At 43.4% G+C, this 14,766-nt stretch overlaps 1 protein-coding gene across 2 annotated transcripts in view; it reads right to left on the minus strand.

Moving 5' to 3' along the window:
* The window catches only part of NALF1 (NALCN channel auxiliary factor 1), a 477,447-nt gene that overhangs the window by 154,379 nt on the left and 308,302 nt on the right, over positions 1-14,766 (minus strand). The window contains exon 1 of one of the 2 annotated variants that reach the window (XR_014174817.1): positions 10,003-10,142. The exons of the other annotated variant lie outside the window; for it this stretch is intronic. The gene's annotated coding sequence lies outside the window, so the exon portion shown is untranslated. Of the gene's footprint in view, positions 1-10,002; positions 10,143-14,766 lie in introns of those variants that run through there. 2 annotated transcript variants of the gene reach the window in all.

Genomic DNA, 14,766 nt, shown 5'->3' on the forward strand with positions numbered 1-14,766 from the left:
AGGCCGTACGGGTCTGGATGGATGGCAACTGGCTAAAACTCAACCCTTCCAAGACGGAGTGGCTGTGGCTTCCGGCCTCCCAGTTCAACCAGTTGCTTCCATCTCTGGCCATCGGGGGCGTGCAACTAGCCCCCATGGAACAGGTGCGCAATTTGGGCGTCCTCCTAGATGCCCGGCTGTCCATGGATGACCATGCAACAGCCGTGGCAAGGGGGGCGTTCCATCAGGTTCGCCTGATGCGCCAATTGCGCCCCTTATTGGACCGGGATGCCCTACGCACAGTCACCCATGCGCTAGTGACGTCTCGCCTGGACTACTGCAATGCTCTCTACATGGGGCTTCCCTTGAGATGCACTCAGAGACTACAGTTGGTCCAGAACGCGGCCGCGTGGGTGATTATGGGGAGGACTAGATACTCCCCTGTAACACCTCTCCTGCGTGAGCTGCACTGGCTTCCTGTGGTCTACCGAGTGCGTTTCAAGGTTTTGATTATGATCTTTAAAGCGCTTCATGGCATAGGACCTAGTTACATGCAGGATCGCATCCTGCCCCACACATCCCTACGACCAATTCGCTCACACAGAGAGGGACTTCTCCGGGTGCCGTCCGCCAAACAGTGTCGGGGGGCGACACCCAGGAGCAGAGCCTTCTCTGTGATGGGCCCAGCCCTGTGGAATGACCTCCCCCGTGACATCAGGATTACTTCCGATCTCCGCTCCTTCCGTGTACAGCTGAAGACCCACCTCTTTCAATTATCTGGCCTGGCTCAACCGTAATTTTTCTTACTCCTCCTGACTGTCTTTTTAAATTTTAAATTTTAATTGTACATTGGGTTTCTTACAATTGGGGTATTTTAATGGTGATTTTTAACTGTCTAAATGTTGTAATTTGTTACCTCCTCCGTGCATGTGTGTCTTTGTATATATGTATGTTTATGTGTTTGTACACATGTTTTATGTTCTATATGCTCCATTGTACGCCGCCCCGAGTCCTGTCTGGAAAGGGAGCGGCTAATAAATTCAAATTATTATTATTATTATTATTATTATTATTATTATTATTATTATTATTATTATTATTATTATTATTATATGTGTGTATATATATATATATATATGTGTGTGTGTGTGTGTGTGTGTGTGTGTGTGTGTGTATGTATGTATGTATGTATGTATGTATGTATGTATGTATGTATATATGTATATAATCAATTTAATTTTTTACTCACTCTGGGAACTCAAACAGTGCTTGGACCAAAAGACTGAGAGGAACTGGAAACCACAGGGAAAGAAGGAGGTTAAAAGAGATTTTCCTCAGTCTTCTGGACCAATCAGGCTGTGAGAATGTCCCAGGAGTCACCCCTCCCTTGAGTCTACCAGAAAACAACAGGGACTTTCCAGGCACTCATCAGGAGTCAAAAACTGACTTGAAGGCATACATTCAAAAAAGAAGTCGCTAGGAATCAGCTCAACCTGAAGAGATTTTACAGAACTCAGTATCTATTTTAATAATTCCTCTGCATAATTCATAACTTAGCACTAAAGTTTAAATTAACTCCAACTTCCATACTTCCATATTTTCCACAATTTAAGAGTGCTCTTTTTGTTTCAAGGTCTCCTAATCCAACTTTCCCAATACTTGGTTCTGAATACAGCAAAGAATTAACTCATAGTTTAAACCCAATTCTTGACAACCTAAGCTTAGACAAACAATACAAGCAAAAAGTAGAATTCCTACTTTTCAGTATTAAAGCAAATATCAGTTACTGCAAATCCATATATTAAACTTTGCTAAACAGATATAACCAGAAAATAGTCCTTTGGGAGAGGGCCGCATATAAATCCAATAAAAACAAAAACAAACAAACAAAATAAAATATTTTTTCCTGATCTTTCCTCTCTGCTCCCATTTCTTGGGCATTTTTTAAAGTTTGAGAATAAATTAATCCAGTACAAATGATGGAAATATAAAAAGGGTTTATAGGATTAACAATAAGATTGTGAATATGATGACAAAAGGGGAATTAAAGCACAAGAGGAGGTAGGATGTCAAAACCAGTTATCTTATGTTAGTGTATGATTGTTAAATGTTTATATCCTGTATTTTGCTCTGGGGGGTTGGGGGGAGAGAGGGTCAGAGGGTGGGAAGGGGAAGGGGTAATATTTGTAAAATTTGTCAAAACCTTTAATAAAAAAAGATTGTGAATATGATGGACAGATTGTTTCTGCTGAATATTATTTTTCAAAATAACTGAGCAAAAGAGGGGAAGGAAGAAGAAAGGAGAATGAAGATGGAAGGAAAAAGAAGAAGAGGAAGGAAGGAAGGAAGGAAGGAAGGAAGGAAGGAAGGAAGGAAGGAAGGAAGGGGAAGTGCAATTTTTCTGGATAGAAAACCTTGTATACTGTATTTTTCACACCATAAGATGTATCCCCCCTCAAAAAAAGGGGGTGGAAATATCTGTGCATCTTATAGAGCTAATATTGCGGCAAGGGGGAGGAAGGTTGGTGCAGTAGTGGCATACCATCGGCGGTGATAGGCGGCAATTGGCGGAGAATTGCAGCAGCGATCGGTGGTGGCAAATGGCGGTGGCGATCAGTGGCAATCCCCGCCACCTAGAACAGCTCATCAACGGTATTCTGGAAGGCCAATCCAACTGCCAGCTGCTCAGCAGCAAAGGCTCCAGCGTTCCCCAACAGTGGTAGCAGCTCAGGTCAGTTGACCAGTGGTGGGTGCATTAGAGCAGAGCCCTGATGAACCACATGCTGGGGCTGTGATAACGTGCTGAAGCTGACCAGGCTGTTTGCTGTTTGCTGCAAGGAGGCTAGCAAGATGAATACCAGATGGATGCTGGGAGGCAGAGGCAGATTTTTTTTTTCTTGTATGGTTCCCAATGTGGGGCGCACGCCCCCAGGGGGGCAATTTGATTTTTAATGGAGGCAATCTGAACCTTGTTTAAACCAAGTTAATGGCCTTTTAGGCTTCCTTCGCATGACTGGAGTTCACTTTTTGAGTAAAGTAAGAATTATATATCACGGGGGGTGGGGGGCAACAGGATTTTAGAGATGCTTAGGTGGGGCATTGCCAAAAAAAAAGGTTAGGAACCACTGCTCTAAAGCTAATGTTCTGATGCGTCTTATAGTGCGAAAAATATGGTAATCCTTGAAAAAGCCAGCATTGTAACCTGCATTGCATATTGGAGGAGAAAGAAAACAAATCCTTCAAGTGGGACAGAATTGAGATCGGAATGAAGACTTGCATAAAAAACAGAATCCATTGTCCAAAATGCCATTGATAATTGGAGCCTGATTTTGATGCTTACATTATAGTAAAATTAGTTGGTGAATGCCGGAACAAGAAATATAAACTTTTTTTTGTTCTGTAATTAATCATGGTACAGTGCAAAATTGAAAGCCAAAGCTGGCTTGGCCCAGGAATGTCTAAATGCCTTCAGTAAGACTCAGAACATTATAATTAGAACTGCCAAAGCAACAGTGACTTTGACTGATGGGTATATCAAATTGAGAAGAAGGCTGAATCTTAAAGCCAAGAGTGTGTACTAGCTTCCCAATTTGCTTTCCGTATGGCAAGCAAAGGAAGCATTCCAAAGGAGCGATGGGCACTCAGTTGCCAAACAGAGCCATACGGTTACAACCCCATATACACCAAGGAGAAATCTATGTTAAAATCACTTTGAAGAATACAACACAAGTGACCTCAACAAAAATGGATCTTCCTGAGGAAAGAACTGTGGTATTGGACAATAAGCTTTCCTGGGATGAAACTCAGATACGAGATCTCTCTGAAATGCCCACTGGTTAAAATAAAGGAAAGCTTGGTGCCTTTAGGATTCTTGAAGCTTAAGGTGACATGGTATCAGCTTTTTAAGGTATGCCAAGTCAGGAATCAATCAAGGTAGAATTCGTTTCTTCTTTTTCCTTTCTAGAAAAGGAACTTGCTAGTTCCGCTCCCTTAATGTTTTCTCCACGCCATGTCACCGCATTCCTTTATACATGGAACCAATTGAAAAACAGAGATGCGTATCCTTAAAAAGCAGAGGGATTAGCTTTGATTTTTTTTTGGTGATTTCCAGATGGCTAAACAGAAAAGTCAAGAGAAGCAGATCTTAATGGTTATTTATTCCATCATTTTCTGTAATTTTGTGCCATGCCTGAAAAATAACTAAAAAGTCTGGACAGCAAGAATTACTTATATCAATTATCAGTCATTTACAACTAAAAAGCATGATTCTCAGCATCTTCTTTTAACAGATTTTTTTTTGAAAGGGAGAACTAAATTACAGAAACCTTGGTAATAGGATATATTTATTTCAGTGCCCAATTTAGCTCTGCTTTTGTTAGGGTGGAACTTTCACGATCCTCTTGCTAACCGTGGTTTTGGGGTTGAGTACCGTGGTTTTGGGGTTGAGTACCACCTGTACGCTGATGATACTCAGCTGTACATTTCAACCCCAAACCATCCCAATGAGGCTGTCGAAGTGATGTCCCGGTGTTTGGAAGCCGTCGGGGTCTGGATGGGGGACAACAGACTCAAACTCAACCCCTCCAAGACTGAGTGGCTGTGGCTACCGGCACCTCGGTTCAGCCAGCTGATTCCATCGCTGGCCATAGGGGGCGAACAATTGCCCCCTGTGGAACGGGCGCGCAATTTGGGCGTCCTCCTTGATGCCCGGCTGTCAATGGATGACCATGTGGCAGCCGTGGCAAGGGGGGCGTTCCACCAGGTTCGCCTGGTGCGCCAATTGCGCCCCCTACTGGACCGGGATGCCCTACGCACGGTCACTCATGCGCTGGTGACGTCCCGCCTGGACTACTGCAACGCTCTCTACATGGGGCTGCCCTTGGGACGCGCCCGGAGACTGCAGTTAGTTCAGAACGCAGCCGCGCGGGCTGTGACGGGGAGTACTAGGTACTCCCACGTAACACCTCTCCTGCGCGAGCTGCACTGGCTACCTGTGGTTTTTCGGGTGCGTTTCAAGGTCCTGATTACCATCTTTAAAGCGCTCCATGGCACAGGACCTAGTTACTTGCGGGATCGCATCCTCCCACATACATCCCTGCGGCCAATTCGCTCACACAGGGAGGGGCTTCTCCTGGTGCCGTCCACTAGGCAATGCCAAGTGGGCGACACCAAGGGGTAGGGCCTTCTCTGTGATGGGCCCAACCCTCTGGAATGACCTCCCCCCCGACATCAGAACCACCACTGACCTCCGCTCCTTCCGGCAAAAATTGAAGACTCACCTGTTCCGATTAGCAGGCCTGGCATAATTACAACTGTTCCTCCTGGTAAACGTACTATTAACTGGTTATTTTAGGGGTATTGTTTTTAATTTAATTTGTGTGTGTCCTAGGGGTTTTAAAACTATATTTATATATACTGGCTCTGTACAGTTCTTTTAATTCTATTTTTAACCTCCTCCATATTTAACTGTACATATTTAATCCTTCTATTTATTGTATTTTGATATATTCTTTATATGGACTGTACACCGCCCCGAGTCCCTTTCGGGAGAGGGGGCGGTCTAGAAGCACGGTAAAATAAATAAATAAATAAATAATAAATAAATAAATAAATAAATAAATAAATAAATAAATAAATAAATAAATAAATAAAAAATAAATAAATAAATAAATAAATAAATAAACCAGCTATAGATAAACTGGAGAGGTGACTACCCATTTTCTCAATGAGGGAAGAATATATAAATATTTTTCACTTGTAATTTTGCAAAATGTCATCTTCTTTCCCAAGTGCTAAAAAGTCAATTATAGACAGAAATGACAGTAGCAGAGTTGTAGAAGAACTGACAACCGACATGTAGGAAACCTAGAGAAAAAATAATAAACCCCATTTACTGAACATCTGGCAGTGCTTACATACTGTAGGTATGTTGTATAGCCATCACTACAGCGCAAAAAAAAATACAGTTTATGAAGAAGGCTCCTCCCACAGTATCAGCACATAAATCTCTCTGAGACAGGAAAGAAAGGTGTCCCGTTGAACAATTTTATGCAGTCTTTGAAAAAAAAAAGAGTAGGCAAAATTAACTAAAATGAGGGGGGAAAAACACAAAAAAAGATTTCAATGCATTAATTTTGAAAAATTGGAAAAAAAGGGTAAATGTGTTATTATTCTGGTGGTCAAAAATAAAGGAATTCAATAAGATTGATGAATGGTGTGTATGAAATGTAGAGCTCTCACCTAGCATCTATCTAAGCTGAAAAAGGCTCTGAGCAGGCATATATCCCATGGATTAATATCTATAGGTAGTCTTTAACTTAAGACAGTTGTTTAATGACTGTTCAAAATTCTAGTAGCCTTGGAAAGGGTGCTTAACACTTTGGAAAGCACTTTTGGCCATCATAAAACGCTGTGCAGTGCCCCCCCCAACCAGTCACATGACCACGTTTTGGATGCTCGACAACCTGTACATCTCCGTTACTGCACTTCTGATTAATTGTGTCTACAAAGGGGGAAGTGGTATGATGGACTATAGTGAAGAAGCAGTTTAACAGGAAGGAGGAAGTATATTCCAGGGAGAAGACAAGAGACAACACAACCTGAACCCGGATGAGAGACAGAGGAAAAGACTTAGGATTGTCACTCTCTAGAATTTCCCAGAGTATATCCGTTACATAGCATAAATTTAATCTGGCAAGATTCTGTCTATATGGTGTGAGCAACTAAAGAACTGAACTTTGGCTGGATTGTTCTATGCTATTCTTGGATTGCCCCGATAGTACCCCAATTAAAGCATTCCATTTCCATGGATGGAAAGGAGCTGACAGCTTCTTTTTTTTTGGGGGGGGGGGGAGGCGGCATAAAACTCTTTCAGCCAGCCTTTATAGACCAGAGGGAGTCAAACTCCAAGCAAAGAGCAGAATGGTAGCACGATAAATTAAGTATGGGGTGCCTCAAGTGAATAGAGGAGGCTCTGGGAAGCTCGGCACAGCCTGCACACAAGTCTGCCTTCCTTAAGGCTAAAATTCCTACATTTTGACCAGGAGAATTTTCACCTCCTTGCTGTGTCTCCAGAAGACAAGGCAAGCAGCAGTGGATGGAAACTAATCAAGGAAAGAAGCAACTTAGAAGTAAGGAGAAATTTCCTGACAGTTAGAACAATTAATCAGTGGAACAACTTGCCTACAGAAGTTGTGAACGCTTCTATACTGGAAGTTTTAAAGAAGAGACTGGACAACCATTTGTCTAAAATCGTATAGGGCTTCCTGCCTGAGCAGAGGGTTGGACTAGAAGACCTCAAAGGGTCCTTCCAACTCTGTTATTCTGTTTTTCTCGTATTCTACATATCTTTTCTTTTGGACTATCCATTCCCTCTGAAGGGAAAAACACTTTCTATTATTCAGCTGCTTTACTTTGTTGGTTGAGGCAGAATCTCAAAACATACAATTCCTTCAATTTTGCAGCTTTATTGGCAATTCTGCCTTGCTGACACTGGGGAAGACAGGAGGGAAAAAGGCAGTGCAGGTGCCTGAATTTTTTTTCTAAGCAGCCTGTTCTTCCACTGGTACTTTATTGTTTAAGCACAGGTAGTCCTCAACTTATACAACCATTCATTTAGTTACCATTCAGGTTACAACAGAAATTTGCAATCTTCCTAACAGGCTTATGAAAATGCAAAATCAAGGGGAAAAGCCAGATTTTCTTAACATGATTCACTTAATAACTACGACCAAAAAAGTCATAATATGGGCCACAACTCTCTTAACAAACAAGCAATGCAAATTTTGGTCTCAACTGTCGTAAATCAAGGACTACCTGAAGTCAGCATTTTTCTTATGTTGAGAAGCACAACTTCTAACAAGGGCTACTGTTGAATTCAAATCTCTGATAGTATACAGATTACATCAAGAGTTCCAGTGATGGGTTGTTCCTATTGTCGTTACCGGTACGCTGATCGCAGTCTCTGTGCACCTGCCTGATGTGCACTGTGCATGAGCCTGACATGACCTGTGCACGTGCCTGATGTGCGCTGTGCACGCATGTGCAATCCACCGCCCCTGCGACACCCAGCTGCTTGTCGGGGCATGTGCAGGCTCCGCACATTGTGTGTGTATGTGCAGTGTGCCTTTTGGCATAAATTCAGCTATTGAGCACGGGCCGGTGGGTGGGCCAAACGAGCCACCATACCGGTACTCTCTCAGCTGCTCCAGGCCACTACCGGTACAGCCGTACCGGTCAGGACTGTCAGCAACCCACCACTGAAGAGCTCCCATCTTGGAGGGATCAGATTATGGCTATCTTCAGGAATTTGGAACCACATTGTATATGCAAAGTGGCAGCTAGAGGGCCTTATCCGTTTTCAAAAGGATTATTATTACTGATCCTTGGTCAAAATCAGTTACAACACATAAATATGGCAACAGCAGACCGAATTATTATCAAGCATAGTTAAGCTGTATGGAGTAAAAAAAAATATGTTGACTCAGAAACATGAAAGAAAAACAATTAAATCCTGGAACACAGGCACATATAGCAATATTTGATTGGTATAAATTGCAGCAGGCAAAAATTCTGCATAAGTGAGCAGAAAAGTAAAATAGCCATGTTGGTGAAGTGTTGTAACTGCATGAGCTCCTGCAAAATACATATTTCTGGTGCGAAGGATGACATTTTTAATGAGAGCAGCTTAATGCTAAGAAATATGTATTGATTAATGTTTTCTCTAACCTGATTAGATTTGGATTGCTCCAGTGTTATCTACATTTTAAATTTTGTGTCAACTGAACTCACTACCTACAAACACTTTAGTTAAATCGTTTAACGGTAATTTGTACTAAAGTCAAAACATATGTAATATGTCGTAAAAACTTTTCAAGAAGCTGACAATTATCCCAGAATAATTATCTACAAGGGAGTCTAGATAATTATACTGTTAGGAGGATGATATATTACATTATCATTTAAACTGTCATTATTTGCAGGAATATAAAGAATGACACCTTGCTTTCTTCCCCCCCACAACTTTTTCAGTGCTGCGTTGCGGATGATGACACAACCGCAGTCATTCCTGTCTCTGCTAAAAAAAAATAAAGAAACATATTCTAGCTATCTGGAGAATTAAATTATTCCTTCCATTTTGTAAGGATTTATGGGTTTAAATATATAAGCTACGAAATGACATTGTACACCTCCTACACATCTCCATCTACATATTATCATTAACCCATGAGGGACAACTGTGTTTTCTGGAAAGTATACCATCTTCAAAAGATAGCACATTCCTACATAGTCATGCACTGTGCATGAATGCTACAAAATAAGGATTTTTTGAAAAAATCATCTTGATAGTTTTAAATTCTAGGGTTTACACAGATCCAAAATCATGGGCAAAGAAAAGAATCAACAACAAGACTGAAGAAACAAGGGCTGCAAAAAAAAAAAGCTGTGGCTTTAAGACCATTATTTGGCACTACAGTTGCCATATACACCGTGTATACCATCCTCCAGTCAAGAACAAAAGTTGTATTCCTAAACAGAAGGAATATACAAATAAGCACAAAAAGCAGAAACATGCACACAGATGCCACACATTGCTTGATGTGGCAGATGTAAGCTTTGACAGTGGGAAAAGGACATGGAACCTTTAGGGTTTTAAATCTTGTACCTGTATTCTACTGGTCCATGACTGCAAAGAAAGAAATCTACCACTAAACTGGCCAGTTTGCTCCAGCCACTCTTGTACATAGTTTCTGTGGATGTTGTTATCAGTCTGAAGACTCCAAAGGATATACAACCCTTTTTGGTGTTTCCCAAAGATGCCTCATGCAAAAGTCTATCATCCACTCAAAAGACAATTCATTTGGGCATAAGGTCTTAATCAATAATCATGTGGTTTTTTTTTGACACCTACATTTTGGAAGGCCCCTTCCACTTACTGAACATTCATAACCATTAATTTGCAACCCAATAGACAAACAGAATAGAATGAATTATTCAAAAAGTCTTAAGATTATTCTTGCTTACCAACAGGACAACTGGATTGATTTACTGTCTTCAGCAAAAGTTGCTTAAGTAATCATTAGATTCCTCAATCACCATGTCTCCTTTCAAGCAGTTTAGGGCTGCCACATACGTTGCCTTTCCTCAAAAGTTTTTGATTCCACCATTCCCTGGGTCATTAAGTTTCTCCAAGATAAGTTTCACAGCCTCTCTTAAAGGAACAGCTAGATGTGGCCAAGTCACATTCAAACATGAAGCAGATGTGCAAAATAGCACCAAGATTGCATTTGGGAATTTGGCATCATTTCCACTAATGGTTTAGCTTCCTCCTTCCTATCTAATAAGCTGGACTAAACACTTGTTGCCCCTTTTTTTCCTGCATCCATCAGATTAATCTGCTGGTCTTTTGACTGGAATTGCCTGTTTCAATGAAGATTCATCCAACATTTTATCAGTTGATCCTCATTCTAAAAAATCTGCCATATCCCAGATGTTCTACATCTGTTCCTCTCTACCCCCCTAAAGTTTGGATGGATGGGGAAGAGGAATACTAGGTGAATATTCTGGATTTTATATGCAGAGGAGACCGTTTAAAATATCTGATTCATTAGAAGAGCTAAAGAGGGGCAAAGTACATATCACAATTTGTCTGCCAGTTCCACACAAAAGTTCCCAAGGTTGGAATACTGTGTGTATAGGTGCAGCATGTTGAAGGAGAAATCCTTCTCCTCAAGCCCAGGTGCTATTGGCAGCTTGCCAGTTTGGATGTGGATAAAAGTCCCCAAGGTCAGAATGGTGTGTGTCAGTGACGTGCGGTGACGTTTATGACTGGTGAGGCTGGTGACGTCATCAAACCACGTGGTTGCTCCGATCGCAGGGGCGCAGCCCAAACGGAGAAATTTTTTCAGCTCCAGCCTCAATCAGCGCAGCCGCGGTCCCCTTCATCTTGCCTCAGGAAGGAGGGGAATGGGACCACGTGTGCAGGGGAAGGGGATTGCGGCTCTGCTAATCTGAGGCTGTGCGCTGAGGAGCCGCCTGCACACGTGGTCCCATTCCCCTTGCAAGGATCCCGGGCTCGCCCAATGCAAAAAATGCCTGGGTACCGTGTTTCCCCGAAAATACAACCTGCCCTGCGCTCACTGACCTAGCGTTATCCCGAAAGCGCCAAGTTACAGGAGCCGGGGGTGGGGGGAGCGCTCACGTTGCTTGCCGCCTTCGGTATACCGCTAGGTTGGGGAGTGGCGTTCTGTCCGGCCAGAGGGGAGAGTTGCCGGGAAACTCTCCAGCCGGGAAAAGCGCCATTCACTGACCTCAGCAGCCGCCCCACAAATCCCCTCTCCAGCCGGGAAAAGCGCCATTCACTGACCTGAGCAGCCACTCCGCAAATCCCCTCTCCAGCCGGGAAACGCGCCATTCACTGACCTCAGCAGCCGCCCCGCAAATCCCCTCTCCAGCCGGGAAAAGCGCCATTCACTGACCTCAGCAGCCGCCCCGCAAATCCCCTCTCCAGCCGGGAAAAGCGCCATTCACTGACCTCAGCAGCCGCCCCGCAAATCCCCTCTCCAGCCGGGAAAAGCGCCATTCACTGACCTCAGCAGCCGCCCCGCAAATCCCCTCTCCAGCCGGGAAAAGCGCCATTCACCAAGCCCTTGCGCAGCTCTCCCAGGCGACCGCTGCTGGCTGCTGCTGCCCGCCGCCGCCCCGCTCCGCTCCGTGCATAACTTCCAAACTCCAAAACTTCCAGCATCGGCCGCTCTAGGAGTGCTCTCTATGGTGGGCCGGCTGCTGGACAGAGAGTTTTCCGGACAGTCTTCCAGCAGCCGGCCCACCATAGAGAGCACTCCTAGAGCAGGCGATGCTGGAAGTTTTGGAGTTTGGAAGTTATGCACGGAGCGGAGCGGCGGGGCGGCGGGCGGCGGCGGGCAGCAGCAGCCAGCGGCGGTCGCCTGGGAGAGCTGCGCAAGGGCTTGGTGAATGGCGCTTTTCCCGGCTGGAGAGGGGATTTGCCGGGCGGCTGCTCAGGTCAGTGAATGGCGCTTTTCCCGGCTAGAGAGGGGATTTTCCGGGCGGCTGCTCGTGAGCATAGTTACCTCATGGCTGCTTCGCCCCTGAGGCTGTTCCCGGCTCTTCGGGAGCCAGTTCACAAGAGAGCAGCCGCCCGGCAACTCTCCCCTCTTGCCGGACAGAACGCCACTCCCCAACCTAGCGGTATATTGAAGGCGACAAGCAACGTGAGCGCTCCCCCCACCCCCGGCTCCTGTAACTTGGTGCTTTCGGGATAACGCTAGGTCAGTGAGCGCAGGACAGGTTGTATTTTCGGGGAAACATGGTACCTAGGCATTTTTTGCATTGGGCGAGCCTGTGATTCTTGCAAGGGAAATGGGACCACGTGTGCAGGAGGCTCCTCAGCACACAGCCTCAGATTAGCAGAGCCGCGATCCCCTTCCCCTGCACACGTGGTCCCATTCCCCTCCTTCCTGAGGCAAGATGAAGGGGACCGCGGCTGCGCTGATTGAGGCTGGAGCTGAGGAGCCTCCTGCACACGTCCCATTCCCCTTGCAAGGATCCTGGGCTCGCCTGATATAAAAAATGGCGAGATCGGCACACTTGGGGCTGCTGCTGAGATGTCCAGGGAGGCTAAACCAAGCAACGCGCCTCTCCCAGCCACTTTCACGGCTTCCTGGAGTAATTCTTTTTTATTTTCATGACGAGAGTGGTGAGGCTCCGCCTCCCCTGCCTCCCCTGCCTGCACGTCACTGGTGTGTGTGGTTGGGTGAGTGTGGTTGGGTTTGTGTCTGTGTGGAACAATGACTCCCGCTTAGACCACCTTTCCCAGGGGGGGGGGGCAGGACACATTGGAAAGTGAGCCAAGGAAACCTTCCGAGAAGGAATGCAGGCAGGTGGAAACTTTCACCTCTCCTGGTTTTAGAAACCAAAGCAGAGACCCAGGCTCACAGCAAGTTGTCCCATAGTGAGTCGGTAAGATGGCAGAAGTAAATTGTCATAGACCCATTAGAACTCAGGTGGTGTGCTCTGCATGTTTTCCATGCCTTACTTAGTTTTTAAAATAAATTCCAACTTCCCATCTCTAGGAGCTTTTCACAGGTAGAAAACATGAGCAATTGTGTATCAGAACACAAACAAAAACTATTAGAAATCCACACAAATAGTTTTCCTGTGACCTATTTAAATTCACATCTTTTAAGGGCATTAACCTAGGCATCAGCATTACCATCTTTCTTTCATTCCTCTGAAATAGTGAAATAATTATACCTAAAGATTTATGTCTTTATTTTCATAATTTTAGACAGGGTAGCATTAGTGTAAAAAGCACTCTATCATTATTCACTTAGCAACATTGGAACTCAATGTGTTTTAAAGACATAGTTGCCTAGAATTATTTTCAGGATTTTCCAAGATAATGTGAGAACATTATTGGAAATTAGTATGAAATTAGCATGCTAATGGGAAAGATGATCTCCAATTAAGGCAACCTAATTTTATATTGTAGGTAAATCATAGGCTGCACTGGATATAAATCTAAATTTCACAATCAGCAGGCTATGGAGATACAGAAATAATGGTTTGCTTTCATTTTGGTTGAGGATGGTTGCATGCTTGCATGCGCAGCAGAGACCCAAAGACCAGCTGGCTGGTGGGAGGCAGGGTATCCCAACACCAGCAGCGTGGTGAGATTTTTTCTTTCGTGAGATTCTGTTTCATCATTTGCAGGAAAAAAGAAACTCACAAAAGAAATGCCACAGAGATCTGACCTAGGGCGATGGCACATGTGCCAACAGAGAGGACTCTGCATGCCACCTCTGGCACGCGTGCTATAGGTTCGCCATCATGGCCCTAGGATAATGGAAAACTTATCTTGAAACATACCAGAAAAACAAAGTATTAGCAGAAAACATAAACTAATGAACACTTTGCAACTATATATTAATTGAACGGTAAAAGGCTCCTGCACTTATTCTTCACCAGATGTGAGTGAGAGTTTGAAGCCTGAAATAGGGCACTATCAGTGACATAAGGTTTCAGTATGGCTCTAATCAGTACGGAAAGAAAAAACAAACAAACGGTATTATCTCAATTGTAACTCATCATCCCAGCAGGTACAATTAATGAAATTAATCGAGCTAACTCATACCTATCACAGATTGGTATAGTAAAGCCCACTGTGAGAACCAAAGTTATACTACAAAAGAGTTATAGTTCATGAACAAAATTAATTTGAATGTTATTTCCCATTCATTCATTCATTTATTCATTCAGTCTTAAAAATATCTTAGCCTATTTTAGATCCCCTTCTGGGTAAATCGGTAATTCTATAGATAATTTTTCTTCATATTTTTTAAAGTGGAAAATGTATTTTTGTGTTTAGTTTATCATATTTAATAATAGCTTTTACATGACAGGAAACATCAGTTTCTCCCTTATGTAAAGCATTAATTTCCAGTTTTATTTATTGTTTTAAACCCTATCTCTATTTTGGATAATTCAGATAGAAATGCTCCCTCTTCCTATTTTTCCATTTTAATTTGTTTTATTTTATTTTAGATTGTAAATTTTATTTAAGAAGGCAAAAGTCTCACACACTCAATATGTTAAATATATAACAACTGCATGTCCTACATGATTAACAAATCTTGTTCTTCTATATCATCACTAATGAAAGATTCTCCAAAGAGATGTATGAATGAATGGTTCTTTCACTTTAGATGTTTAAATGAAGACAGACAAAATGTATTTAAATGGAAGGAACCATGCAAGATATTCCCTCCA

Source organism: Natrix helvetica, assembly GCF_964273705.1.
Source record: "Natrix helvetica genome assembly, chromosome: 3".
Lineage (NCBI taxonomy): Eukaryota > Metazoa > Chordata > Lepidosauria > Squamata > Natricidae > Natrix > Natrix helvetica.